The sequence below is a fragment of the Pinus tabuliformis genome, chromosome 5_2, assembly GCF_031772625.1.
Source record: "Pinus tabuliformis cultivar Carrire ecotype Pingquan chromosome 5_2, CPIR1, whole genome shotgun sequence".
NCBI lineage: Eukaryota > Viridiplantae > Streptophyta > Pinopsida > Pinales > Pinaceae > Pinus > Pinus tabuliformis.
The window spans coordinates 878188976-878215934 of NC_142306.1; the positions used below are offsets into that span (position 1 = coordinate 878188976).

The 26959-nt window shown below is 37.5% G+C and overlaps 1 protein-coding gene across 3 annotated transcripts in view; it reads left to right on the top strand.

Annotated features, from left to right (window-relative positions):
• LOC149162106 (protein DETOXIFICATION 44, chloroplastic-like) overlaps positions 1-26959 on the top strand; it is a 559183-nt gene that overhangs the window by 523931 nt on the left and 8293 nt on the right. Inside the window, exon 14 of one of the 3 annotated variants that reach the window (XM_089437141.1) lies at positions 19598-19622. The exons of 1 other annotated variant lie outside the window; for it this stretch is intronic. The gene's annotated coding sequence lies outside the window, so the exon portion shown is untranslated. Of the gene's footprint in view, positions 1-19597; positions 19623-23305; positions 23733-26959 lie in introns of those variants that run through there. One more of the 3 variants, XM_089437137.1, reaches the window with a different exon arrangement.

Below are 26959 nucleotides of genomic sequence, written 5' to 3' on the forward strand. Positions count from 1 at the left end.
CTAATGGGCAGTTGTTTGCAATCAGAGTTGAAGATGACCATTTTGCATATATCATTCAATTTTTTACCATAGGGATGGCTCCTTCAGAATATACTATGCAACAAAAGAAGGAATTAATGGTGAAAGCAACTTATTTTTCATTAACAGCAAGACACTTATATAATATGGGACCAGATGAGATACAACGCAAACATGTTCTTGAACATGAAAGATAGATGATTCTAGTAGAGGCCCATGGTGGTGCAGATGGTGGGCATTATGCAAGAAAGATACTGCGCAAAATATTTTGAGAGCGGGATTGTGGTGGCCTACACTACATAAAGATGCAAAGGATTATTGCAGATCATGTGATGTATGTTAAAGAATAGGAAATCCTTCGAGAAGAGATGAGATGCCATTAGTACCACAAGTTACATTAAAGGCTTTTGATAAATGGCTATTGATTTTGTTGGACCTATCAACCCACCTGGAAAAAGGACTGGTGTGAGGTACATAATTACAACAATTGATTATTTGACTAAATGGGCCGAAGCACAACCAATAAGGGAATGCAAAGTTTATTTTTGAATACATATTGTCTAGATTTGGTTGTCAAAATATTTTGATGAGTGACCAGGGTTCACATTTTCTGAATACTACTATTGAAGCACAAACTGAGGAATTTCAAGTTTATCATCAAACAATGCCCTTTATCATGCTCAGGCCAATGGAACAGTTGAAGAATTTAATAATATTTTGGAGAATTAACTCACTAAGGTATGTAATGTGAATAGAGATGATTTGGACCTTAGAATCCCAGCAGTGTTATGGGCTTATACGACCACATGCAAAAAGTTTACAAGTCAAAAACCATTCAGGTTAGTTTATGGGAGAGAAGTTGTGATGCCCATGGAATACATTGTGCCTAGCTTGAGGATTGCAAATTTTATAGATATGGTAGATCCTGATATGATGGAGGAAAGAATTTCATAGTTGATTGCTTTGGAAGAAGACAAATTTATAGCAGGATTTCATCAACAAGTACATAAAGCAAGAGAAAAGGCTTGGCATGACAGACATATTAAGAAGAAAACATTCCAGGTAGGAGACCTTTTTCTCCTCTATGAAAGTAAGTTTGTAAAATTTCCAGGGAAATTCAAGATGCATTGGTTGGGCCCATATATTATCAAGCATGATACTGATAGAGGCACAATTCAATTAGCAAAGATAAATGGAGAATTAATTCAGGGAAGAGTAAATGGCAACAGGATGATGTTGTATAGGGACAATCCTATCCCTACAGCCTCACTCTAAAGAAGGAAGGAGAAGAGTCATAGTGTCATCTATAGTTGAAAATAGGCACTAGACTATAATCTCCATTGTAGAAAGAGAGCTTCGACGTAGTAAGTTACTTCGCTACAGTCTCGATTATGTCGAAGCAGAGTTGCAGGAATCGCCCCCCCCCCCTCGGATCCTAACCCGGAACCGCGACCCGTGCGGAAGCGTTCCGGAATCCATAGAGGAATCGCGATTCCGTTTTTAAGGTTGCGCGATTCCGCAATTTTAACACGATTCCTGCCAAATGAGGTTGCGCCACCCCGGAATCGCGCTTCGGCATGCGGTTCGGGCATGGGGTGGCGCCACGCAACCTGCCCGGAAGCGCACGCCACCCGCACGCCACCCGGGCGCAACCCGCGCATATCAAATTTTTTTTTTAATTTCATTTAAAATCTAACTTAACTAAGCATGAGGGGGTGGGTTAGGGGTGGGTTAGGGTCACTTTAGGGTGAGTTTAGAAAAGAATAAAGCCCCCATTCTCTTCTCATTTTCTCACTTTGAGTTTATGAGAGTTGGAGAAGAGAAGAGAGGAGAGGAGAAGAGAAGAGAGGAAAGGAGAGGAGAAGAGAGGAGAAGAGAGGAGAGCTTGGAGGAGTGAAGAAGGAGGAGCTAGGAGAAGGAGGAGGAGCTTGGAGCAAGAGCTTGGAGGACTTCATCTACAAGAGCTAAAGAGGTAAGTTCAAACCCCAAACTCCCTTGTTTTTTTGAAAAAAAAATTGTATTTTTCTCCTCCCTCTCCTACTCTTTCCCATTGTTTCTACTTGCTCCTTTATTTACAGGTTGTCCACCACCTATATCCATATTCCAAGATGGTGTTCTTTTGGCTTCTATGTATCATTCCACTCTTGGTTTTAATGATGGCAAGGGTGAGGAATAGAGGGGAAGAGGAAGGGGATGAACTTGGTCCTAATAGTAGTGACCCAATGTATGATGAGGAGGAAGGGTTTGAAGAGGAAGGGGATGAACTTGAAGAGGACACTGAAGCACAAGATGGGAAAGGTACATCAAATCCCTTGTGGAACTATGTGACCAAACTTGAAGGGGGAAAGGGTGGTGGATCTTACAAATAGATGTGCCCTCATGATTGTCATGGAGGAAAACCATATACGGGTTCATATACCCGTCTGAGGAGGCATCTTTGTGGGGTGCTAGAGAGTGATGAAAAAAAGGGTTCTGTGGGGGTAGCCATTTGCCCAAAAATTTCAAGTGAACAAAGACAAAAATACATCAAAATAGAGATGGCTGCACAACAAAAAAACAAGAAACAAAAAACTCATTCAGAATCAAGTGCAACCTCTAAATTTGGTAGTTGCCCATCTCCTTATGGTACTTCTGCAACCTCTGGAGGTAGAAAAACAATAGCGGATTTCCTTAATGTTACTGGGAGGGATGATGTGGATGGAAAGGTAGTCCGTTTTCTTTGTGCTTGCGGTGTACCATTCAATGTGCTTCGCTCTCCCTATTGGCATGACATGGTAAAGGCCATCAATGAAGCCCCAAAAGGATACAAGGCCCCCAACTATGAGAAAGCTAGAACAGTGTTATTAGAAAGAGAAAAAGCTAAGGTTCAAAGAGCTTTGACACGTTTTACACATGAGTGGGTGGATTATGGGGTATCCATTGTATCAGATGGGTGGACAAATATTAGAAACCAACATTTGATAAATGTTCTTGGTGTTTCTTCTAAGGGTGCAGTATTTATTGCATGTCATGACTCCTCCTCCATCAGTGCAACTGCACAAAACATTGCAGATCTCCTATTGAAATCAATCAAAGATGTTGGTCCGAATAATGTGGTTCAAGTGATCACAGATAATGCAGCAAATTGTAAGGCAGCAGGAAAAATTATTGAGCGTACTCATCCACACATCTTTTGGTCTGGGTGCCTGGTTCACACATTGAACCTTTTGATGCATGATATTGTGAAACACAAAGAATGTGGGTGGATTGCTGAGGTTTACAGGAAAGGGAAGCAGCTCATTAAATTCATCACAGGGCATACAAGGGTAAACTACTTCTATGGCACTTACTCCAAGTTGCAATTGCTTAAAATTGCAAAGACAAGATTTGCTAGTTATTACCTCACCTTTAGGCGGCTAGTGAAGGTGAGACAAGCTTTAACTAATCTGGTGTGTGCTGAAACATGGGATGAAATTAACCAGTGTACAGATGGTGCTACTGCTAATGTAGTCAAGGACACTGTTCTTGACACTTACTTTTGGTCACAGGTTAAATATGTTTTGCAATTCACCAAACCAATTTATTACATGATCAAGTTTGCAGATTCAGATCGACCAGTAATTGGGGAGGTGTATGAGCAAATGGATAGCATGTTGGGGCAGATTAAAGACATTGTTGAGCCTAGAGATACCACCTTGTACAATTATATTCGTGAAGAGGTGGAAAAGCGATGGGATATGCTAAATGTTCCATTGCATGCATTAGCATATGTTTTGACACCTAGGTACTATCATCCATCATGGCTTTCAAAACCAGCACCTGGGGGGGGAAGCAGGAAAAAACCACACCAAGATAAAGAGGTTCACGAAAAATATATGGCTGCATTGAGTAGATTAATCCCTGATAATGAGGAGGCTGCATTGGTACGGAGACAGGTGAGCAACTATACGCTCAACACTGGTCCATTTGGGAGCATGCATTCAATTGAAGATCGAGAGCATTTTTCTGCTCTTGAGTGGTGGAACATGCATGGAGGGCCTACTCCACTTCTACAGAGTTTGGCATTGCGGGTGCTATCACAGGTGGTAAACACTTCTTCTGCAGAGAGGTGTTGGAGCTCTTATTCTTTCATCCACAGTGTTAAAAGGAACAGGTTGAGTTTAGACCGGGCAGAGAGCTTGGTTTATGTTCATTACAACTTGCGATTGTTGTCCCATTACTGTGAAGATGCAAAGTCTAATAAAGACTTGGTGACTTGGGACAAGCATCCAGAGGAGCCCAATTTGGAGGATGGAGTGTTGCAACTAGAGCAATTAGAGGATGCTCTCCTGGTATGTCCATTGTGGTATGAATTTTCCAATTTTCCCTTATAAAGCATTTCTCTAATTCATGTTTTTAATTTTTTTGTTAACTAGTGTTTTTTTTTTTTTGCATGAATTTTTTGAGCGATTCTAGGATGATGATGACCGTGTTGATATGCCACCACCCCCACCCCCATCTGGTCCTAGGTTCCATGGTTCAACACCAACAGCAGGGGGTTCTTCTTCATCAGTTCCAGTGCCACGACTTACACAGGGACCATCTTCTTCATTGCCACCACGTGGAGGCACGCCATCACATTCTATTCGTGGTGGAAGGAGGAGAGATTAGTAGATATATTCACAATCTACTTCTTTTTGTCATAGTCTATAGATTACTCATTAGACTTGTAGACTTGTGAATTTGAATTTTGAACCTTTTTGGCTTGGCGGTGACCAAGTGACATATTTTGTAAACATTATTATTTGAATTTTGGACATGACAAATGTTGACAGTTGCTCACTTGCTAGATAAATCATAATATGCTCTATGTTTTATGTTTTATAATATGCTTAAATGTTTTATGTTTTATAATATGCTTAAAAATTTGATGTATGTTTGTAATAGCTAGAATATAGATGATTGTTGTACATACTAGTAACTACAATGGAATCATGGATGCCATATCTATCTTGATTTATGCAAAAATATGCATGTTTTCATGTCTTCTACAATTAATTTGGTATTTGGGATGTTTGTTTTGAGTATAAATGCAAAAAAATATATAAATATATATATATATATAGCAGACGCTTCCGCGGACGCTTCGCTCCCTAGATTTTTGGAAAATGACGCTTCCGCGCTTCGCGCTTCCGCTTCGCTCCCGCTTCGTGCAACATTGTGTCGAAGTACATAGGAGTTGCGACGTAAGAAGGGATGTTTGCTACACTATGGGATGCTTCGAAGTTCACCGGAAATATGACCATTAAAAGTGAAAGTTAACATTAAATACGCTAAAAGTTTCATTTATGAGGATAGGTTGGCAATATCTAAGTATAGATATGCAATTAATGAGCATAATCTGAGCACAATTTGAACAAACTTTGATATAATGATGAGGTTAGAAACTCAAAATTGTTATAAAAAGGTGCCTCCCTCCCAGATTGAAAACTTTTCTGAATTGAAAATTCAAGTGCTATTGTTGTGAAGAAATTGCAAAATTTTCACTGTCATATGTCGTTGGAGGATTATTGAGAAGAAATTTGTTCGAAATTTTCGTGAGAGAGACTTATTTGGAATCATGGAAACCACTGGTACTCCCACAACATTGGCTGAGATGCCCACAGTAGCATCAATTGTAGCTGCATCAGCGCAAAAACAACGGAGATCACTGAGGAAGAAACCAACAAAAGAGCAGAGAACCAAGAACAAATAGGATAAGAAACTTGTCTAGCCACAAAAACCCAAGCAAGCTAAAGACATGAAAGAGGAAGTGGAGGAGATTCAGATGGAAACAGGTGGTGATGCATTTCCATCGCCTCTACCACCACACATTCCACCCAAAAAACCAAACGCCAAACCTGTAAAAGACTCAAAGGATGTGAATTTCAATGCCTCACACCCCTACTACCAGAGAAAGTACCATTTGCTGAGGAATTACTAGGAAAAATACCACAGTTGAAGTTCATAGATTATGACTTCAACAACAAGAAGAAGTACCCGCAGTTTGTGCTAGAGAGATATCGAAAACAAGTAAACTACCCAGAGAGCAGTGTGACGAGGCTAGAGAAACAACATTGGGCCAATGGGTTTGCACAATCGTATTTAATGAATATGTTAAATGTGTCGCACTTCGCAAGAAGTCTAGGGAGCACATCCTGTGTGTGACAGTTGCTCGTGCTAATGCATGATGGATGCTTATGAATGGGCAAGAGGATCCCCATAAACCCAATGTTGATTTGGAGGATCACAATATTACCATACCAAGGGAGGAACTTTTTAGAAGAATTCGTTGGATAGGATCAGGACTACGCCATAGCTGAGAGCATGAAGAAAAAGTTCAAGTTGAAAAAAGGAAAGCGAGGTTATGACATCAATTCAATCAGTGACCAAGGGGTTCACTTCGTAGCCCACATACTCTGTGGAAAGATTATGAGAAAATGTCGAGCTAATGAAGCCCCTATCCCAATAATTTCATTATCCGTGTAGTGTTCCAATGGGGTTTAGTACAATTGGGCCAATTACCAGTGCAAAGAGTTTATGGAGAATTGCTGCAAAGTATAGGAGAAAGGTACAACATTCCACTATGCATGGTTAATATTAATAATTATAATGTTGGCATGGATAGATCCAGAGGATTCACAGTTCCCTTCGGTAGCATCAGATGTCTGTGAAGCTGCGTGGTATTCTTCATTATGGTTTACCACTCAACCATCACATGCAATGGAGAACCGAATGTTTTTCATGCTATATCACATGGATTTTCATATGTTATTAAATCAGCACCCTTGCCTGTCGCCAAGCCTATATGAAAACTATAGCGTTGTTGCGAAGTTCAAGGCAGATTTTCATGAAGTGTATGTATATATGTGCAAGGACGCAAAGAAGAAATGGAATCCCTTGCCATACTTAGTAACATAGGATGATCTCTTGGAACTAGTGCTGTAGTGACCCATATAATGGATGACTGTGTTGGAGGAAGAGTCAGAAGGTAGTGTGACGAAAGATGACACAATGTAGCAGGGTGAAGAAAGTGGGAATGATAAAGAGGAGGAAGAAATAGTAGAAGAGGAAGAAGAGAAACATGATGAGGGTCACCAGGATCCTCTAGAAGAGAAGAACATAGAACTAGAAAAGACAAATACAAACCCCACTATCATAGAAAATAAGAGGGCTAAAGGCGACGTTGCCTCAAAAATCAAGAAGAAGAAGAATGCCGATAAGAAAAAAGGTATCACACCAATGGTCCTTATTGATGGGGACCTGGAATAGATCGGCGATGGGATTCAGGAGGCGACAACAGAATCCTGGAGAAAATTGGAAGATCGCTACGGTGCAATTCTGACAGGAGTCGAAGAGCGGATTGTAGAATTGAAAATACTGGTGCAGACAGTTAGACAACCATCACAGATAGAAGAAAGGGTTGGAGTAGAAAGGAGAATAGAGCCTACACTTGCAGCAAGCTTAGCACAAATACCAACCAGAGTATGACATTTTGACTCCACCGAACTACAGTAGCAGGTTAAGGAGTGGAAGAATATCAATATGAACATCGCAGCAGTGTCGTTGCAAAGACTACACAAGCTACACTTGGAGATAATAGAGGAATTGAAGTGGTGAAAACAACACACCTCGCAATTAAATATTGAAGTAGAAAAAGAGTGAGCTACGCTTTGGAAGAAGCTTGAGCAGGTGATCCAAGAAAGGGATCAAGCAGCACAACAACACTAGAATATCAAGGAGGCAGTGGAAGTAACGTGCAAATAAATTTTGGACCTTGATGTCCGAGAAGAAGAGTCCGCAGAAGACATGGTCACAAACCTTGGCCTTGCAGTGAAAGGTTATAAGAAGAAAATTTTCCACAGTGCAATTCAAGTACGAAATGCAGATCAATGATCTACAAATGAAGCTGCAACCAACTATGCCACATGAATTACGGGATCAGAGGGAGATTGACCTAAATACTGCAATGGCCAACATCTCTGCTACAGTGGTAGATTGTGGAAAAATTTTAGATGAAAGTATGCATATTTGGACTTCGCAGCAGGAGGATCCAAATGTACAGAAATTATAGGAATATATCTAGAAGAAGCAACAGGAGTTGGAAGAGATATGGGAAACTGCGAAGACCTTACCGATCTCAAAGAAGCTAACCAATATCAATGAGGGAAAGGCCCTCCAGAGAAAGATAGATGAATTGAAGAAGGAAGAGCAGGTTTTGTTGGAGAGAACTCAACCATGGCAGGATGAGGCTCCTCAAAGATTCCAGACAGTAGATGAGAAGCTTCAATAGCTTCGACAGAAGGAGACAATGATGATACAGAAGGCTACAGGTGATGTGACAGAGGCACTGCTGGAGGAAGTGTGTAGCGAGGAAAAGTAGGTAACAGGGACTATGCAACAGTTCAAGTAGGCCTAAAAAATCATCGCAACAAAAATGAGAGGCAAGGAAACTGAGTGACTTAGGACGAGTGACATGTGAGTGTTGGGGGCCTGTTGGGCGCAACCCAACTTGGCCTAGTTTTTGGTGAAGACTCCACATTTTGAGGAGTGGAGTATGCAGTGGAGAATGCAGCGAAATTTGAAGTGGACTAGGCAACGAAGCAGTTGGAATATACCATGCGGTGTAAGGGCTTCGGATGGGGTGAATCCCCTTCTATTTGTAAAAATGTATAAGAATCAAGGGTTTTACCCACTTTTTTTAGGAGTCCATGGTATGTGGACCATGGTATTGTAATGATGTACCCTCGATGTAATAATATATAGTCGGGTCAAATCTATGTTTATGGTTGTATTATTGTGATCTCTAGGTTTATGGAAAAGGAAAGGCTCTACAGCTGAGTGCACAGAGGCCTAAGTCTGCAGCTAAGTGCGCAGATGACCTGCAACTGAGTCTGCAGGTCAAAAATTATTTGTTGTACAATAATTATTATTATAAACAACAGTGTTTGTCAAAAATTATTTGTTGTACAAGAATTATTATTATAAACAACAATTTTTGTTGAGAAACAATGGAAAACCCTTAACATCCCAAAACCTAACCCTAGAAGATGAAACGCCAAATTGTGGGCCCGTTTTGGGTAAGTTGGTACATCAACTTCCCTGGGTCGTAACTTTGGCACCCGATCTTCATTTGACGTGTAAAATAGCTCGTTAGAAAGATCTATCCAAGCATTACAAATATTGGAAGAGAAACATGGGTCATGGACCCATGTTGCTCCCATATTTCCCAAAAAACGTCATTTAGGGCCTCAAAATGGCTCCGAAAGTTTAGGACCCGAAAAACTGCTAAAAATAGTAAATTGTGCTACAATTAAGAAAACTAAAAAACTGAAAGAGACAGTTGTGGGGGTCCAAGTGGGATAGGTGGGTGTCCACCAACATCCACATGGATCAATCTAGTCCCACATTGGGATGAACCACGGTAAAACTTGTGTCTTCATGTGTTCATTTGCTTATTATCTATTGTAGCGTAGTAGTTTATTACAGTTGCATTTTATTACAACATAGTAATGATTTATGGATTTATATATGTTAAGTGATTAAATTACTGTGGAAAAGTAATTTATGTATGTAAAAAATAAAAGAACATAAAAATACCTCATCGAATCATCCCTCAAGGCTACAAAAACCTAGTTTTGTATCCTCCCATAGTCACCTCGGGTGAGACCGTGATCTGCTTGCATGTTGTTTCCGAAAGGGCTAGTGATTAAGGGTTTTGTTGGTGTGCAATATAGATTGAACCTGGGTCATCCCAACCTTAGCCAACACAGATACCACTTCATCAGAGACTGTGTACAACGTGGATCAGTTTGCTATAGTATGTTCACATAGAGCAGCATGTTACAAATATTCTCATGAAGGCCTTAGGTAAGGAAAATTTTTTCTACTTCAGGGATAAGTTAGGAGTAGTGGACAACACCTTCCTCGCTAAAAGGGAGTGTTAGTTTTTTATTAGCTCAGACATGTGTTCTAGTCTCTATTAGTGTCTATGTGGCTAAGGAACAAGAGAATAATTATCTCCAAGACTAGAAAAATTTTCTAAGGAAAATTCATTAATTAGATTAATTAAACAATTATTGAATATTTTCCTAAGTCTAACTTAGGAAAACTGGTTGATTAAATTCGATTAACTGAGGTAAATCAATTTTTCTCTAGTGACTTCTAGAAAAACCATTTGATGGGGTCAAAATTATCTTAGCGAATTATTGTGATTAGATCATGGCCATTGATTTATCAATTAAATATTATAAGAACAAATCGATGGGGATTTTGGAGACACACAGGGGAGTTCGAATTACCCAGTTGTAGTGAGATCAAGGATGCATTTTGAGAAAGGAAGACACCAACATAAGGGTTCCAATAGAGAAGATTGGAGAGAATTTCTAGAGGAATTTTTTCAGATATTTCCAGATTCTAGTGAGAGGAAGGAGGTTGAATTCATCAGCAAAAGAGAGGCCAAATTTAAGAGTGCAAGTAGCCAATTTTCCAGTGCATGTGACTGAGGGGATCGATTTAGCTTCTAGTTACTAGAGGATTTTCTGAGAGGGAGCACGAGTTTGTGAGATGAGTTGATGGAGGCATTTTTTCTTGCATGATTATTTTTCCAGAGGCAGTGGGAGTTACTGGAGCAACCAATGCAAGTTGCTAGAAAGAAGTGAAAATAGAACAGAGAGGCCGAGATTTTTTGTAGAGGGAAACTTTTTGGTTTCCATATCAATTTGGCCAAGATAAGATAATTTGTTAGAGCTTTGCCAGTGAGAGGCAAGGAGATTGTGATTTGCAATTTTCGTTGAAGAATAATAATAAAACCCTCATCTATAGAGTTATTTTTCCCCACACTAGAATTTTTCCAAGGATAATTTGACCAAAATATTGGTGTTCATTATTTTGTGTGTGTGGATTATTTCTAAATTCCTATTATTATTTTTGAAAATTATAGTATTGCTTTATTCGTTATTTTTTGTGTTTAATTTCTAAAGACATAATCTACATAAGATAGAAGAATAAATTCTGGTAACTACTATTAAGGAAATTTTACATGGACAACTAATAATTAACTAATCCACTTCATCCTTTAACCCCAAATAAGGCATTGGTCTTCTCTTGGTTGGTTGGGATACTAGTTAGAAATCCTCCCTTAGCCTTTTCAAAGGAATTTTGGCTTAAAGAGTGGTGGTTTAGGCTAAGGTGATAGTGGGCCTATAGCCTCAAAATCTAGCAGGCCTTGTATGAGGGTTCACAAGGCGAAGGCCACACCTTGTTGCAACAATGAGGTATATTGCCACTATCACCTCATAAATCTCTCTTCTTCTCTTTAGTAGAATTTCACCACAAGGGAGTCTTCCTAGTGATCACCTAGGAGGATATTCTAGGTTATATGGTTCAAGGTGATAAAAACATAGGCTAGGTATCGATACCTAGTGATGTACAATGCCTAAAGAATTTCTAATAAGAGATAGAGAATCACACACCTAAATTAAAAAAGGAACATATGGCATGGGCTTTATTGATATGTAGCAACAAAGCAGTTTTAGGCACATATTAGTTAACGAAAGGGCTTAATAAATATAGGATCAATAAAGTAACAAAGAAAACCCTCCAATTAAGCCTCGAATTGAAGCTATATCTAGGGTTAAGTTTTTTAAGGCACACGAGCACTTAGAGGGGGGTGATGTCAACCCTCTTATGTTAGGTTTCATCATGCAAAAGGCTACATTCTGAGTTAAAAGAGTCAACAAGGAAAAAATTAGGTTTAATCAATTCAAGCGTCCATCCACAAAAGCCCTAAATGAATTCAACCCTACCTAAATAACCTAGCTACTTTCCTTAAAAGGCTCATAAAATAGAAGAAAAGAAAAATAACATGGTTTTCAATGTTTTTGATCAACACCAAGGTTTCCAATGGTTAATCCTACTTGGATGATGGAGTATTTACGGATACTTCAAGAGGAAATGGACAAATTCTTGGACTAAAGGGGAAAACCTCTTGTTTTCACTTATATAAACCCTAACTATCTCTTTTGTGAGTGGAAAAATTAAATAGGGGAAGCTCACTAGAAGGTCTCCTATGGATATCAAGGAAGATATATTTAAAATGTAACATTTATCAAAGATTTTCCATAAACAATTTTTGTTTAGAGATGGAGCGTAGAGAAGCCCTAGCAATAATTAATTGCATGTAAAACAATAATTAAATCTGCAATAAACCTAAAATTCTTCCATGAATCAACCTTCTTTCAATGCCAAAAAGACATCTCCAAGACATAAACCAATATCCAATAGCAAAAGCACCATAAATATTACATATCCACAAGTAGTGAGTTCAACAAAGGCTAATTCGAGCTCCCAAGAAGAGACTGAAAAATAAGTGTGATGATGAAAAATAACAAGAGAGTAATCCTCAATATATATGAGGTCTATATCTCATAATTATTACCCCAAAATCCCTATGACAATTTTAATTTTAAGTATGCATCAATAAAGTGAATTAAAATCAAACCCAATAGCTCAGAATAAAAAAAATATGTCACAAAATCCCACACATGTGGGTTGAAAATCTCCTCAAGCATGATGTCGTGCTCTTTTTGGGCAATAAATATTATGAAAGTGCATGAAACGAGCAAGGTGATTGTCCCATCATCATAGTCAACTTCATACTTTAGGGAAAGCCCTCAAGACATGCCTCAACTTGCCTACATATCTCAAAATCATGCTTTGGGTGCCCTACATCGTCTTCAAGGGGGATAGAATTATGAGGTGGCACAATCTCTCACTAGTGTTGGGACTCCAAGTAATAGTACAAGACATCCCTTTACATCCTAGGGAAAACCATCATCATTTTGACTTTGGATCAAATCATTCCCATCAAACAATGTCAAGGCTAACTTGGGGTATGTTGGGTTTGTTTAGTATGTTGGTGTAAAATCGAGCAAGACTTGCAGATGGGTACCCTACAAGGCTATTACTAGACCAAGTGACAATAATAAGGTAGTAGCCCATTATCACCACATCTACTACCCCCTTCTCTTTATTAATTTTCACCAATGGGAGGAGTCTCAGTATGAGGTCACCTAAAATAGATATTTTAGGTTTTAAAGTATAAGGTGACTAAGAGGATTCTAGGGAAAGGCATAACTTAGATACAAGGCTCTAATAATGAAGAAGAAGCAATTCACTTTCATTAGAGAGGATAAATTGAGGCAACAGAAGACCTAGGGTTTGATTTCTAGGTTTAGAGTTGGGATGACCTAAAGTCAAGGAGCCAAGAAAATGTTTCCAATAGTGAGTGTTAGCTAGGTAAAGGCACACGAAACCTTTGGAAAGCCCTCAAGTTTAAGCTATTACCAAACTAGGGTTTTATCCTAAAGAAAAAAACCAAGGAAAAAAAAAAGGTATTTATAAAAATGAAAGGAATAACCACCAAAGGGGAATTATTTTGAGGCAACCACTCAAACCTAGATGTTGAGACCTTCCAAGACCAAAACTTGCTCTTCCTAGCTAATTTGCAGTAAGCCCTAGCTAGTCTGTTTAGCTTCAAGAGATCTAACTTATAAAAGAGAGATAAAATTGGTTTTATGGATAAGAATTTACTTAATCCCCAACGAATTATGGATGGATAGTTCCTAATACTAGGGTTGATGGAGTATATGGATTCTTAGGGTTGGCTAAAACTTGCAAAGGAAAAAGGATATTTTGATGCCCTAGCATTGAAACCCTGACTATTATCTTTATGAGGGATCAAAATTCACTTGGGAGAGCTAATGTAAGGTCACCAAGGGGATTTTCATTCACATATCATACAATGGGTAATGCATGAAATTATATGACCTAACTTCCATACAATTTATATTCAACAAAATTAGGGAACAATATTTAACCTATATCACCAATTTATTCTATACACTAGACATGAAATCATAAATTTCCAATAAAAAGTAACTTACAAGAAAATATGCATGTACAATCCAATAATTCATCCAAGCCAACTTATTCATAAACAAAAAATATAGCTCCAAGACAAACTATGCTCCATAGATCATATCTCTCCAATAGGTACAAGAGGCCAAAATTCTAAGAAGAGAGGTCAAGTTCACAAGTGATGAGGATGAGTTACAAAATGATCCTCTCCTCCATTTATATGAGGATGACAAGACATAATTTATCCTAAAATCCCCTAGGAAACATGTTACATCACAACAAGGCATTGGTTTATAATCCAACCCACTAGCTTTCAACATAAATGTTATAAAGAGCCCATATGTGTGAGCCATGAGGCCTTCTAGGATGACGTCATGCATGATAGGTGATTCATATGTCAAGAATTGAGGTTTTTAGGTGCCAAGTGTGTTGTATAAGCCTCTAAAATTCATCCTTTTAGGTTTGGATCTCAAATATTCGTCAATGGCTCTCTGTGGTCCCAAAAATCCACTTGGGGCACCCAAAAGGGGTCTCTTGGGTCTCTAACTATGAAAAAGTGTTTAACCCTACTCCAACATTGAGGGGTTTTCAGGTGCTACTAGCCCTCCCAAGTCTCTAAAGGTGACATCATGCTCATCTGGGCCCTGAATCAACCACCAAGCCTCATAAGGTGAACCAGGGGGCATGCTAGATGCAAGTGTGTCATCCTAAAGAATCATCAAATGTAGTCTAAAGTAGCAAAACATCCCGGGTTCAAGAGGTGCCCAAGGGTAGATATGATGTGTTTCTACTGCTCAAATACCAAGCCTCTCAATTCTTCACTTGTGGGTGCCAATATACTTATCTTGGGCCTGGGTACCTTTGGGTAAGGTGTCGAGGTCATGAGCTACTGAACCACTTAAAAATCACAACATAAATTCTAGTGAAAGCAACTAGTCATCAGGGACAATAATAATTGTTTCATTGAAGTAAGTGAAGCATGAATGTAAAGGGATATTTAATATTGCAAATAAGGCCCCCCTTCCAAAATTAGGGCCTTGAACTTGTAATGGTGTTTCCTCCCTAGGTAGGAGTGACTAAAGGATAACCCTCTTTAGTGTTTCCATACCCCAATGGGAAGTAACATTTCCTCAATACACCCTTCAATTGATAGGTGTTAGTGAATAATAATGAATGTATGGAGGAAATGAGACTTCATAGCCAAGTGCCTTGGTCAAACGAACAAGCATGATGGGGGATCCACACTGTGAGTGTATAGATGTGAGGAGGGAGAAATCATGGATGCATGACATACCAACTCGACCTTTGTTTTTCCACCCCTCTTGTGCACCTTTTAGTTTTGCTTGATTTTTCCTTCGTAATACTGCTAGTAGCTCAAAGTGTTAGGGTTTGATTTGAATGATGTATAACAATTGTATTACCCCTTGAGGATGATTCATTTCATTTCTCATCAAGATTGGAACATGAAAGGGTTCTTTTTTATGATGTAATGGAGCAACCTGTGCGTAAGAACCAAGTGATGGCCATAATGTGCGAGGTAGAGCTCATGCTAGGATTTTTCCCAAGTGTTAATGTGCATGTACCAACCATCTTTTGCATTTTGATAATATTTTTATTTTATTTTGTGGGCGTGATATGATATTTCTTTTTATTTTAGCTTCATTAACCTACCAAGGAAAAGTTTTGATCTATACCAATAAATGTGGATGTATGGGTGGCAAATCCTAGAGAACCAATGACCAGTTGAGCCCGAAGAACGGACATGGAATATGGGCTTGTAATCTAAGATGTAAAGTGGTAATTATGGAACAAGGATAGATGTAACAATGTTATCTCAATCAAGGCTTCTCTAGTAGTGCTCATCATATATCCATTGGGACATTAGGGGAGGTTTCACTGAACTAGGATTGAAGATTAACCCCCCATTTAATGTGAGGGAACAAGACATGATCAAAACCCCTCCATCAAGGTCACCCCATTATCCATATCAAATGCAAAAATACAAACAAGCATAAACACCCAATTGCAAATGAAAAAAGTACTTTTTGATCAAATTCCCACCTTCATTGCTCTTGTCGAATGGGTGAGAAACATATGATTGATGCAGGTGGCAGAGATGCATCATCAACTAGTGGTGGTTATCAGGGGCTACATGGCCAGCTGACTGGATGTGGAGAATGGAAGAAAATAATTATCCAATAGGGTCACCCATTTTGGTGGGGAACATCTAACTACAACTAGGACATGATCTCATTGTAGAGCACATGATCCATATGCTCAAGTGGGGAGTTCATGAGAACTCGAACAATCCCTAGGCTTACAAAAATATAACCTGCACATTACAATAAACATGTTTGGGAGCATGTGTACTAGGCGTAGGGTATTGCCCATGTTTTATGTGAAAGTATAAATCTGTACAATAAAATAAAATACATTCTAAATGAAATCTATTCTACATGAAACATGATATGAATGGTATTAGAATGTTGACATAATATGCAATGCAACCACACTACTATGCAATGCTAACATGGAATGCATGACCTAAGTATAGTCATACAACCAATCCAACTAACATATTATTAGATCAACATAACATCTCTTGTCCTTATTAATAATCATGAGATAGAACAAGAAAACATCACAATCACCTTTGCAAGATCGACACGTTGAATCACAAGTGTGGAAGGTGGGAAAATAAGATGAATATGACTCATGAAAAAGAGTCATGGATGAGGAGGAAGAAGTGGAATCCAACTTGTCCCATTGGATGCTTTCTCTCAACCTAAGTATAGAGTAATCAACAATCAATCTTAGGAAATTTTGTTAAAGACCAACGACAGGCAGAAAATCCTCTAGGCGATCTTCAAGATCAATTTCAAAGTGCTCTTCTAAATGATCAAGGGAGGATTCTTGCTCAAGGTACTCTTCCTCATCACTACCTTGTTCTCCTTCATCAATAGAATAATAAATACGATCAATGGCGATGTTTTCCTTTGGATGGAAATGATTCGCTTCAACTTCTTCATTTTAGTTGAGGAAGCATTCTTCTAGGAGAGAAATAGTCAAGTATTGAATGACAACTTCAATATGACACACTGGTCCCTAATACTTAAGAAATTCATCAATGAATACCCCAATAGAAGGGATGATCTTTGGTCTGCACCATTTAAGCCAATATTTTTTATCATCCCCAAAGGAATTAATGAAGAATACCATGAGAGTGTCCTCATGAACCATGCTTATCTCTAAAGTGTACTTGAAAAATTTGGCAACATGATTCACATTGAAAAAGGGATCACCATCAAATTTTGGGACATTCATCATAGAATTTATATCCAATCAATTTGGATATTAAACAAAGAAAGCTCTAACCCCTTGAGATATGAGCAATAATACAAAGAAAAAACAAGAAAAAGTAAAAGGTGCACAAGAGGGATAGAAAAAAAAGGCCGAGTTGGATGAGGAGCCCATCATAGTTGCTCCCTTTTACAATGGCACTTAGACATGAAGTCTTATCCCCACTATTCCATAATTATTCACACAACCCATCAATTGAAAGGTGGACCAAGGGCATGTCACTTCCCCTTGGGGAATGGACACACCTAATAGGGTGGTATATTAACCACTCCTACTTAGGGAGGTAACACCATTGCAAGTTCAAAGTTGTAATTATGGAAGGGGACCCTTATTTGAAGTGTTAAATTTCCCATTACTTCCAATCTTGGTTCACTTAGATGCAAAAATGATTAAATGTACCTAATGATGTAGTTGCTAGCAATGGACATTATGTGCGATTATTAGGTGGTTCCGAAACCATGGCTTGGGAAACTTAAATAGGGCTCAAGTCTTATAGAGGATCATATTGACACCCACAAGTGGAAAATTGAGAGCCATGGGACTCCGAGTAGTATAAGATAATCATACATAGCCATGGGCACCTCCAACATGCACAACATTCCAACACTTTGTCCTACGTCGATGACTTTTATGGGATGATGCACCTCGACCCAAATGCCCCCAGCCGGTTGAGCATTCTTAAAGAGAGGGAAGTTGATCCAAGACCCAAAGGAGGATGGTATAACACCTTGAGACAAGGGAGGGTTGGAACCACCTTGAAATCTCCCAACGTTGGAGTAGAGACAAAAATTTTGACCACCTGGAGACCCATGAGATCACTTTTGTGCCCCAAGATGAAAATTGGGGTCCACAGAGGAGCAATGACAAATATCTAAGGTCAAACCATTAGGAGGTGATATTAGAGGGATTTTACTCACATCTTGGCACCGAGAAGCCTCAATGATATCCCTAGAACATCTCACACATACATGACATCATAATTATCTCTCCTACATCTCACAAGTGTGCAAGAGTTACGTTTTATCATTGGCTACTAGGTTGGCTTGTGACCTAACTTGTGATTAACACATTATTTTATGATTTTAAGGGGCATTAGGCCAAAATAGACCTTTCCACTCATGTAAATAGAGGATACTCTCTGTTGACTACTATGTGTCAACTTCCCATAGCAGTACACCCCTTTTCTTCACAAAAGGGATAGCGCTTGATCGACATGTCCATGCCATTCGACAGTCATCGTTGACCTGATCATGTTATGTTGTAAACCCAGTCTGCATGTGTGAATTGTAAATAATCTTAACAGAGTTGAGTCATGTATGTAAATTGCCTAGGTGGACCTAATTTTCTAGTGATAATCTACGTTCCGGTTTTTTGTCTCACCGATCCATAATCGGCAGAATTTTCCTTCAACCTAACCCCAAAGCTGGAATGAATTTTGTCATTAAAATCTTAGGGGAATCCTAGTGCGTTGATGTGCTAGATTATATTTGGTCGCAGAACTTGGTAGTCTATGAGGGTCTATGTCAAACGAGTTTTCCCCCTTGAGATGTAAAATTGTAAAAGTCATGATATAAAGTGTCTTGAGGGTTAGAAAATGTTTTAATCCCCTCATAAGTCCTAAGTCCTAGGTAATTTTTCCAAAGGCTAAGTTCGAGGATCCAAAAAATAAAAATTAAATAAATAAATAATAAATTAAAAAATAAATAAAAATAATAATAAAATTTTAAAATTTTAAAAATAATAAAAAATTAAAATAAAATAAATTTAAAAAATAATAAAATAATAATAAGTCAAATTTTTGAGTAAATAAATGCAGAATTTTAATTTTTTAATATATCAAAATGCATTTAAAAATTCGACTGATGAGATTAAAAGGGATTTTGATCCTCATCGACGGTCGAGATCATTTTGACATGTATCACTCGAACTAGCCATTGGGAATTTTTTCTTTAAATAGGGTATTAGGGGTCATTTGAGATCAGATTGGATCTGAGAGTTTGGTGCTAAAGAAAACTCTCTTGTAGTCATTTTTTGTGCAATAAAGAAAGACTTTGGGGTTGAAAATCTTGCTGGTGTTACTCTTCTGAAAGTGTTGTAAGATGTTTTATTTTTCTGCATAATTTTATTTTCAGCCATTGATAATAGATTGATGAAGATTGATTTAGGCACAGGTATCTTGTTTGATCTTTGGGGTTTGAATGATAGTTTAGATTCTGAAATATAATGGTAGGTATCTCCATTTGATCTGGATTTCACTATTGTTTTCTCCCTCTGTGTTAATGGTTATTTTTAAGCTGCGCAGGAAATCTTAGTTCTGAGTTTATCGGGTGTTCGGGGAAGTTATCGGCTGAACCAGCCAATTCCCGGATTGCTTTTCTGAAAGAGCCCAACGAGTTTTAATCTTGGGCTTATCATCTGAATTTTTTTATGAATGCATGCAGGGTTTTCTGAAGTATCTCACATTAAGTTTAAAATTATGAAAATATTACTGTGGATTATTGACAAATCTCGTTGCTTAAAGACTTGAAAAACTGTAAATGCTGTAATTTTTTAACTGGTTTAGGGTTTTCAGTTTTCTTCCTTGCACATATTGTTTCTGGGTATTTTTTTTTGCCATTGCAGGTTACAGGTCTGGAGAATTTTTTGTGGGGTTTTCAGCAGGCAAATCTGCAGCAACAGGATCTTAAAGAAAAAAAAAATTATCAGTTTTTCTGGAGAATTTTGTCATCTGTCTGTTGCTGCCTGGCGTTTCATTTTCATTGAAAAGTTTCGAAATTTTCTAGGGCATGCAGTTTTTTTGCTGCTACCACACACGTGGCTTCCTTCTCCACGCTGCTCGCAGCCATCCCTCGCGTTCCTGCACCTACAGATCCCTCCTCTCATCGTTGCTAGAACAACATTCTCCTCGCCGCTGCATCTTTCTGCCATAGCTCCTTCAAAACTCCGTCAGCTCTCTCATCCGCTGTCCTTTTTCTCTTTGTTGCAGCCCCATCCAACCTGCGTCCCTTCTCTTATGCGTATTCATTCCAGCACCTGCAAAACAAATTAACCTGCGTGAGACCCTTCCCATCTGCAGTCGAATTTTCCACGCGAGTTGCGAATCTCCTCCAGCCTGCGGCAAGCTTGTTTTTTCCTGTGTATTCTTCCACCGTCATATTGCCTGCAACCAACTCCCACGCAACTCATCTGCGTCTCATCCAAACCTGCAAAAAACGCTGCCAGAACTACGTGTTTTATTCTCTCCAAGCTGCCAGATCCGCGTGCCTTCCATTACTCCACGCACGAGCAAAACAATTAACTATTGCCGTATTCCATCTCCAACCTGCACGCAGTCCGCAACAATCTCATCGAGCTACCCTTCTCCCGTCCATTACGTGCAACAATAAACAACATTCCCAAACTACACGCAACTCAATTTCATACGTTGTCTGCTTTCCTCATTCGCAGCTCCTCACGTGCCTATCACCATCGAACCAGCGTGCTGCTCTCCTTCCGCTGTCCAACGTCCAAACCTGCACAATAAAAACTCAACGCGTTTTGATTTTCTTCATTGTCATACGACTAGGTTTTTAGCTTAGAGTTAGATTCATTTTATTGAGTTTATTATATTTAGATTTTAGTTTAGAATAATTTTTTCCTTAGATTTATTTCATTTTAGTTTGTTTTGTTTTAATTTGAATGTAGGAATATATATATATATATATATATATATATATATATATAATATCATAAAAGGTTTTAGTTTTAATATTTTAGTTCATTATTTTAGAGTTTAAGTTTTGATAAAAAAAAATATAGAAATAAAAGGAAATCGATTTGTATTTTAGATGAGTTAGTTTTATTTTTTATAAATTCAAAAAATCTCACATAAAAATTATAAATGAATTAAAAAATATAAAAAGGTTCCTTTTCATTTTTAGTTCTTATGTTCTATTTTTTTTATTTTAAAATTTTTTAAAAATTAAAAAAGCCATAAGTTTTCTTTTTTAGAATTTAGATTTTCCCTTTTTATGATAGTGTTAGATTTGAATTTTCATTTGTTTTATTTTGATTTTATTTAGGATTTAGTTTTATAGAATTTCATTTTTTTTGTTATATATGGTCAGGTGTTAGTTTTAATTTTGATTTCATTTAGTTTAATATTTAGTCTAGGGTTTTAGATAGATTTTAGATTTTTAGGTTTATAAATTTAGTTTGATTAAATAATCACAAAAAATAAAAAATTCATAAAAAGTTAAAAAGTTCATTTTTTTTAGACTTCAGGATTTTAGTCTTGTTTTATATTTAGATTTAAAATATATATATATATATATATATATAATTTGAAAAAGGCTAATTAAAAAATTGGAAATCCTTTTTTAAAAACTTTTTTCTGTTGTGGTGAAGTTAAATGTGCTTAAAATGTTTATATCTGGAGATTAACTGTTTGAAATCTGGTCAACATTTAAATTTCGTGGTTATTTAAAGCATTTAATCTTTCGTATTTTAATTGCTGGAATATCGTCAAGCCATTGAGCATTTATCGATTATCTCGCATTTGACAAAAGTTAACCTTTGTTTAAGTTATTTGATGGTAAATGATTGTTAATGAGATCATATTTCTGCAAGAATTTGATAAATAATCATTCAGTCATTAACTCTATAAGGCACTGGTCTATTAGCTTAATAAAATCAATTAAGTGCTTGGTTCCCCTCATGTCTTCCAACCCAATTGGTCCACAGTTGGTCATCCATTGTCCCATAGGGTCTACCCCCCTTAGCCGCGGGAGACAGGCTTAAATGGAGAGATCGGGGATCAGGTTGACAGCCCCCGGTCTGAGCGTTGTCGTGACAATCTGTGCGACAACACTCTCATTGTATCAAATGATCATCACAACTTGGAGATTTCAACCTCTCTTTAGAGAAGTTCGACCCTCTTTTCTTGTGGAACATATGTGACCTATGAATGTACTTTGATATTGGGAGAAGTTATTATTTTGGGATCAATGGATGGAAATATCTTCATGTTATCTTGTAAGTGAGATTATTGTTGAATATTATTTTCTTTATGTCTAATGTATGGAATACATTGAATCTAGGGTTTGTTATTGTGCCCTAATGTGCTGAAAATCTATTTGGTAGAATCTAGATATCATTTTTGTATTCATTCCTCATTAAATAACATGTGAATGATAATCCTACTGGTGAAATTTTATCATATCGTCAATGAAACTTTTTGATCCATTGCATAGGTCATTGCAAGGGTTATTGGTGCTAAGGAATCAATTATCCTTCTTCCTTAGCAACGTTTTGGTCATTTAATCAACTCATAGACTCCATCCACCCAAGGATAAGGCATTGACCCTCCTTTGTTCGTGATCACTTTAACTTTAATCCATAAATTTCCTCTCTCCTCTCATTTCTCTGATTCAACCCCTTTAAGGCCAAGCTCACAAAATAAGGCTTAGTGTGAATTTCTATGTAGAGAATATTTTTGGGATTGGAGAGTCTAAATTAAAATGACATGATTGATTGCCTCAGAATAAATCCTCTTGGTATGCATTCACTTCATTTCTATCCATAAAATCATAGGTTGTTCCACCTTTACATGTCTTCTTGCAAAAGTTCCATCTTCCACGAATTTATGTATTCATATGAACATCTAAAGGGCCTAATATTGAGATAGACAAATGTAAACTATCATCCTCTTGTTCTACTATAGAGAGTTATGAACCTCATAAAGATATAAGGAGCATTAAAAGAATTAGAATTTATATTTTAAAAAAGACAATGAAGGCTTTGATGTAAATGTGTTGAGAATGTTTTAAGCTTAGAAGAGGAAGTAGAGATGTTTTGTAGTCCTATTCTATGTCTTATCACATACCCCTCGCCACACACTTCCCTCAACCATTATCTATTTGTTTGATATATAATGTTCATTTGATTTATGATGTAAATACAACCCATTGTAATGATTAAAGATGGAAAATATTTGATACATATAGTGTTCATTCTACACTCATGTTGGCAGGAATGAGTTCTTTTCTCATGGATCAGACAGAAGGGAACATGCCAAAGTTAATAAGCCTCATGGTATATGGAAATATGGAAGAGAAAGAAAGAAAAATGAAGTTTTTTCAAAACAAAAACATTTAAATATTTCTATAGGTCATCCAACACTTATAGATTGGAAACATTTTTCCTAGAATAACTTCTCATTTTGTTCACTTTACATATAAGTTATTTTAAATGGTAGGGGACCGGTTGAAGTTTTGAAACTTCATTTTAGTTTCTACTACATTAGATATTTTTTTGATACTTTGATGTCAATAGTTAGATGGTTATTTTGAGCAATATAAAACACAAATGTGAAAAAATGTTTTTGCAAATAGATTTATTTTCATGTATATGTATATATTATGTTCTCAGCTTTAAATCATGAGAAATCATTTATGTAACATACTCTCTACTATTCCTTGCCCAAATTAATGTTTGCAGTGTTGAGAAATTAATGTACTTGTAGATTAGAGTTGATTCCTCTTACTTGATAATTACTTGTGAGATTTTGTTGGCTTTTATTACTTTATTATATCTTCTTCATCAAGAAATTACCAAAAACATAAAGTGCATGAATATCACAAGAACACAATGAACATAAGATATATTCTCCAAGCCAGGGAAAAACCCCACAAGGGGGAAAACCCAATCAAATTATCTTCTTATAGAATCAGATCAAAATGAGACATCGAAGAGCCAAAGACCAGTATCAAGACCTCCACAAGTACTAATTCAACCCTCCACAACCTTCCTCAAAGAATTCAAAGTCAAAGTCAACGCTAGTCAAACTTCACTAAAACTGGCCAAGCTAAAAATTTCAGCCTTGCAACTCATATTTGCAATTTAGACTTGCAACTTCAACTCTGCAGGTCATAGAATAACCCAAAATATCTCACATGTGGGAAGGAATAAGAAAAAATTCAAATTATTCCTTTCTTCCTTGAATTTCTCTTTCTTCAATGGCCTTCACACTTATTTTCTTCCTTTCTTTCTCAGAGACCGAACTTGTGTGAATGAGTGTGCAAATGATGACGAAGTATCCTCCTTTTAAATCCATCCATGTGGTCGAATTGGGCCTCTTCTAGGTTGACTTCTCTTGGCAGGGTCAACTTGGTCTTGGGGGTCAAAATGACTCTTTTAAACTCAAAAATAATATTTTTCTTTTGATACAAAATAGCCAAAATGGGAATTTGATACATAATAAATTTTTGTCTTGACTCAATAAACCATAGAATCATGAAGAACATGCTTGAATAGAAATAATAATAATAATAATAAATTTCCTTTTTCTTCTTTTTTATTTTTACAAGTAAAACAATAATTTTGAAGACCGAACTTATTTACATTTTCCAACAAGCAGGAGGTAGTTACTATGATGTCATGACTCCCATAGTCACCTTATGGAAATGGGGTCTAAATTTTTCACTTTCTCCTACCCTTTCGAAACTCAAAACAAATAATGCCATCACATTTGTCTTGTTGAGATGATTTCGACGATATAAAATTTGTCCCAATCTGACTCCTAGATCAGCATATATGGTCGATTGAAGTCATTGCCTTTTAAAGGATGCCACCACATCGAGATGCCACGTGGTCCCCATGTGGAACCCCGTAGTTACCAATTCATAAGCCACCTGTCAGCTACCAACTTATTCATACTCCAGGTCACGGGTAGACCAATCTCATCGAATCATAAATCCCAATGGGGAACTTAATATATTTTCATAAAATCATTCCATGGGTGCAGGTGCAGGCCACCATTGCCACCTCACCCTATGATTTCAATCTCGGGCATTATATTTATTCTCCTCATTCAAACCTACCAGGAAGATGAGGACCAAGAAAATGTGGACATGCAGAGGGATGTGGCAGCCTTAACCAGATGTCAAGATAATGTGCTTATTAAAGTGTTGACAAATTGTTACATGATGGAGGCAAGAACTTTCCTGTTCCCCATATTTCATCTCCTAGAAGGTTCAATGGCATGCGGAACAGAGATGAGCTGGGATCATTCAGCACTAGGAGGTCATGGAATGAGTGCACATCCGAGTACAGGAAGGAGATAGAACAAACACCAAGTGGAAATGGCCCACATAACCTAATGACATCACTTATGTCATCATGTAAGGGAGATCCCCAAGAGGAAATAAAGGGCACGTTCCAAAGAACAACATAGGTTGTTGAGGCTCTGACATTACGTGGAAGTGGAACATGCACATCTAATAGAATCCTGCAAAGGGTGGCCATGTGATTGTTGAGTTGTCATGTTGCTTAAAGGAGTAGCCAGGCCAAGGTGAAGGTGCCATAAAAAGGAAGTTTTGTTAAGGGAAAGGGTGATAATATAATTCATAAGCCCATGAATGGTTATCATGTATATGAAATCCTTTCCTGTGCTCTTATATGAGTTCCTTCCCTGTCCCATAGTCATGATTTGCTGCAAGAATGAACATAACTCAATCCTGCAATTGGGTGAAGGAAATGCCTGAATATGATATATATACAATACATCTATATGTGAATATTTGCATGAACCCGCATGCACATAACACTATCCTTTCTAAGCTTGAAAATTGTGGAACAAGGCTTAATACCAATTTTTGTAAACAATAAAATTGTGGAACAAGGTTTAATACCAATTTTATAAATGATAAAATGAATAGAACGGGGGATTTCCCATTCATAATCAGTAAGGCCCATTATAAAAATTGCAAGATCATCACAACTCATAAGTCTACAAGCCTCTCTTCTTTGAGATCCACTAGTCTCTTGGGATAATAATGAACATATAAAAAAATCATGAAAGCGAACATGAATCATATAATTCCCAAATTCGTACAAGAATTCACATTCCACGGGTAGATAGGAAATCTCAGTCCCCATTCGATTCATAGGCATGAATCACACATTTGAGCATTAAATTTAACAACATTACATGATTGTAGCCAACATAGTGAGAATATTTTAGACATTTAATTAAAAGAGAGTTTGAGTATCACTTATCTTATAATTTGAGAAGTCTGGCAACTAAGATCGAGACAACAACTCTCCACCCAACCATATACAAACTACAACGAGGGATTTCTTGCAACTTTCATCCCCAAGCCAGATTCCAATGTTTGAGGTGGAGTGATTTTGAGTGCTTTTCATCAATCAAAATAGCTAAAACGAGATGCCACAAGGCCACACTACTTTCATCCACCAGCTGCACACATTATCATTCAAACATTTCAGGCATAATCACACTCATGCCAGGATGCCATAATGCAAAGAGATTCAACTCACTTTTAGTAGAAGAGAGCCCACAATAAGGAAGGTTCATCAGTGGGTCGGTTGTTGAGGGTAAATAAATCACTCTCCAGGTGGTTCGTAAGTGAGTTAAGCACCAGAGATTCAACCCCAAGGAAACTCTTGGTGGTTTTTCAGCCCTCACAAGCACTTGAGTGAATCTTCCCAATCTAGCAAGTTAATCAATCCACAAAGTTCCATTGGTTTCTTTAGCCTTACTAGCAAGTCACTACTCTCTATGTTGCTTTTTTGTAACTCAACAAGCCTCCTATCAGAGGATTCCTCAGTTGGTTCTCTCTTCTAGAGTTGAAAACTTAGAGATAGGGGTCAAATTTTATTCCCT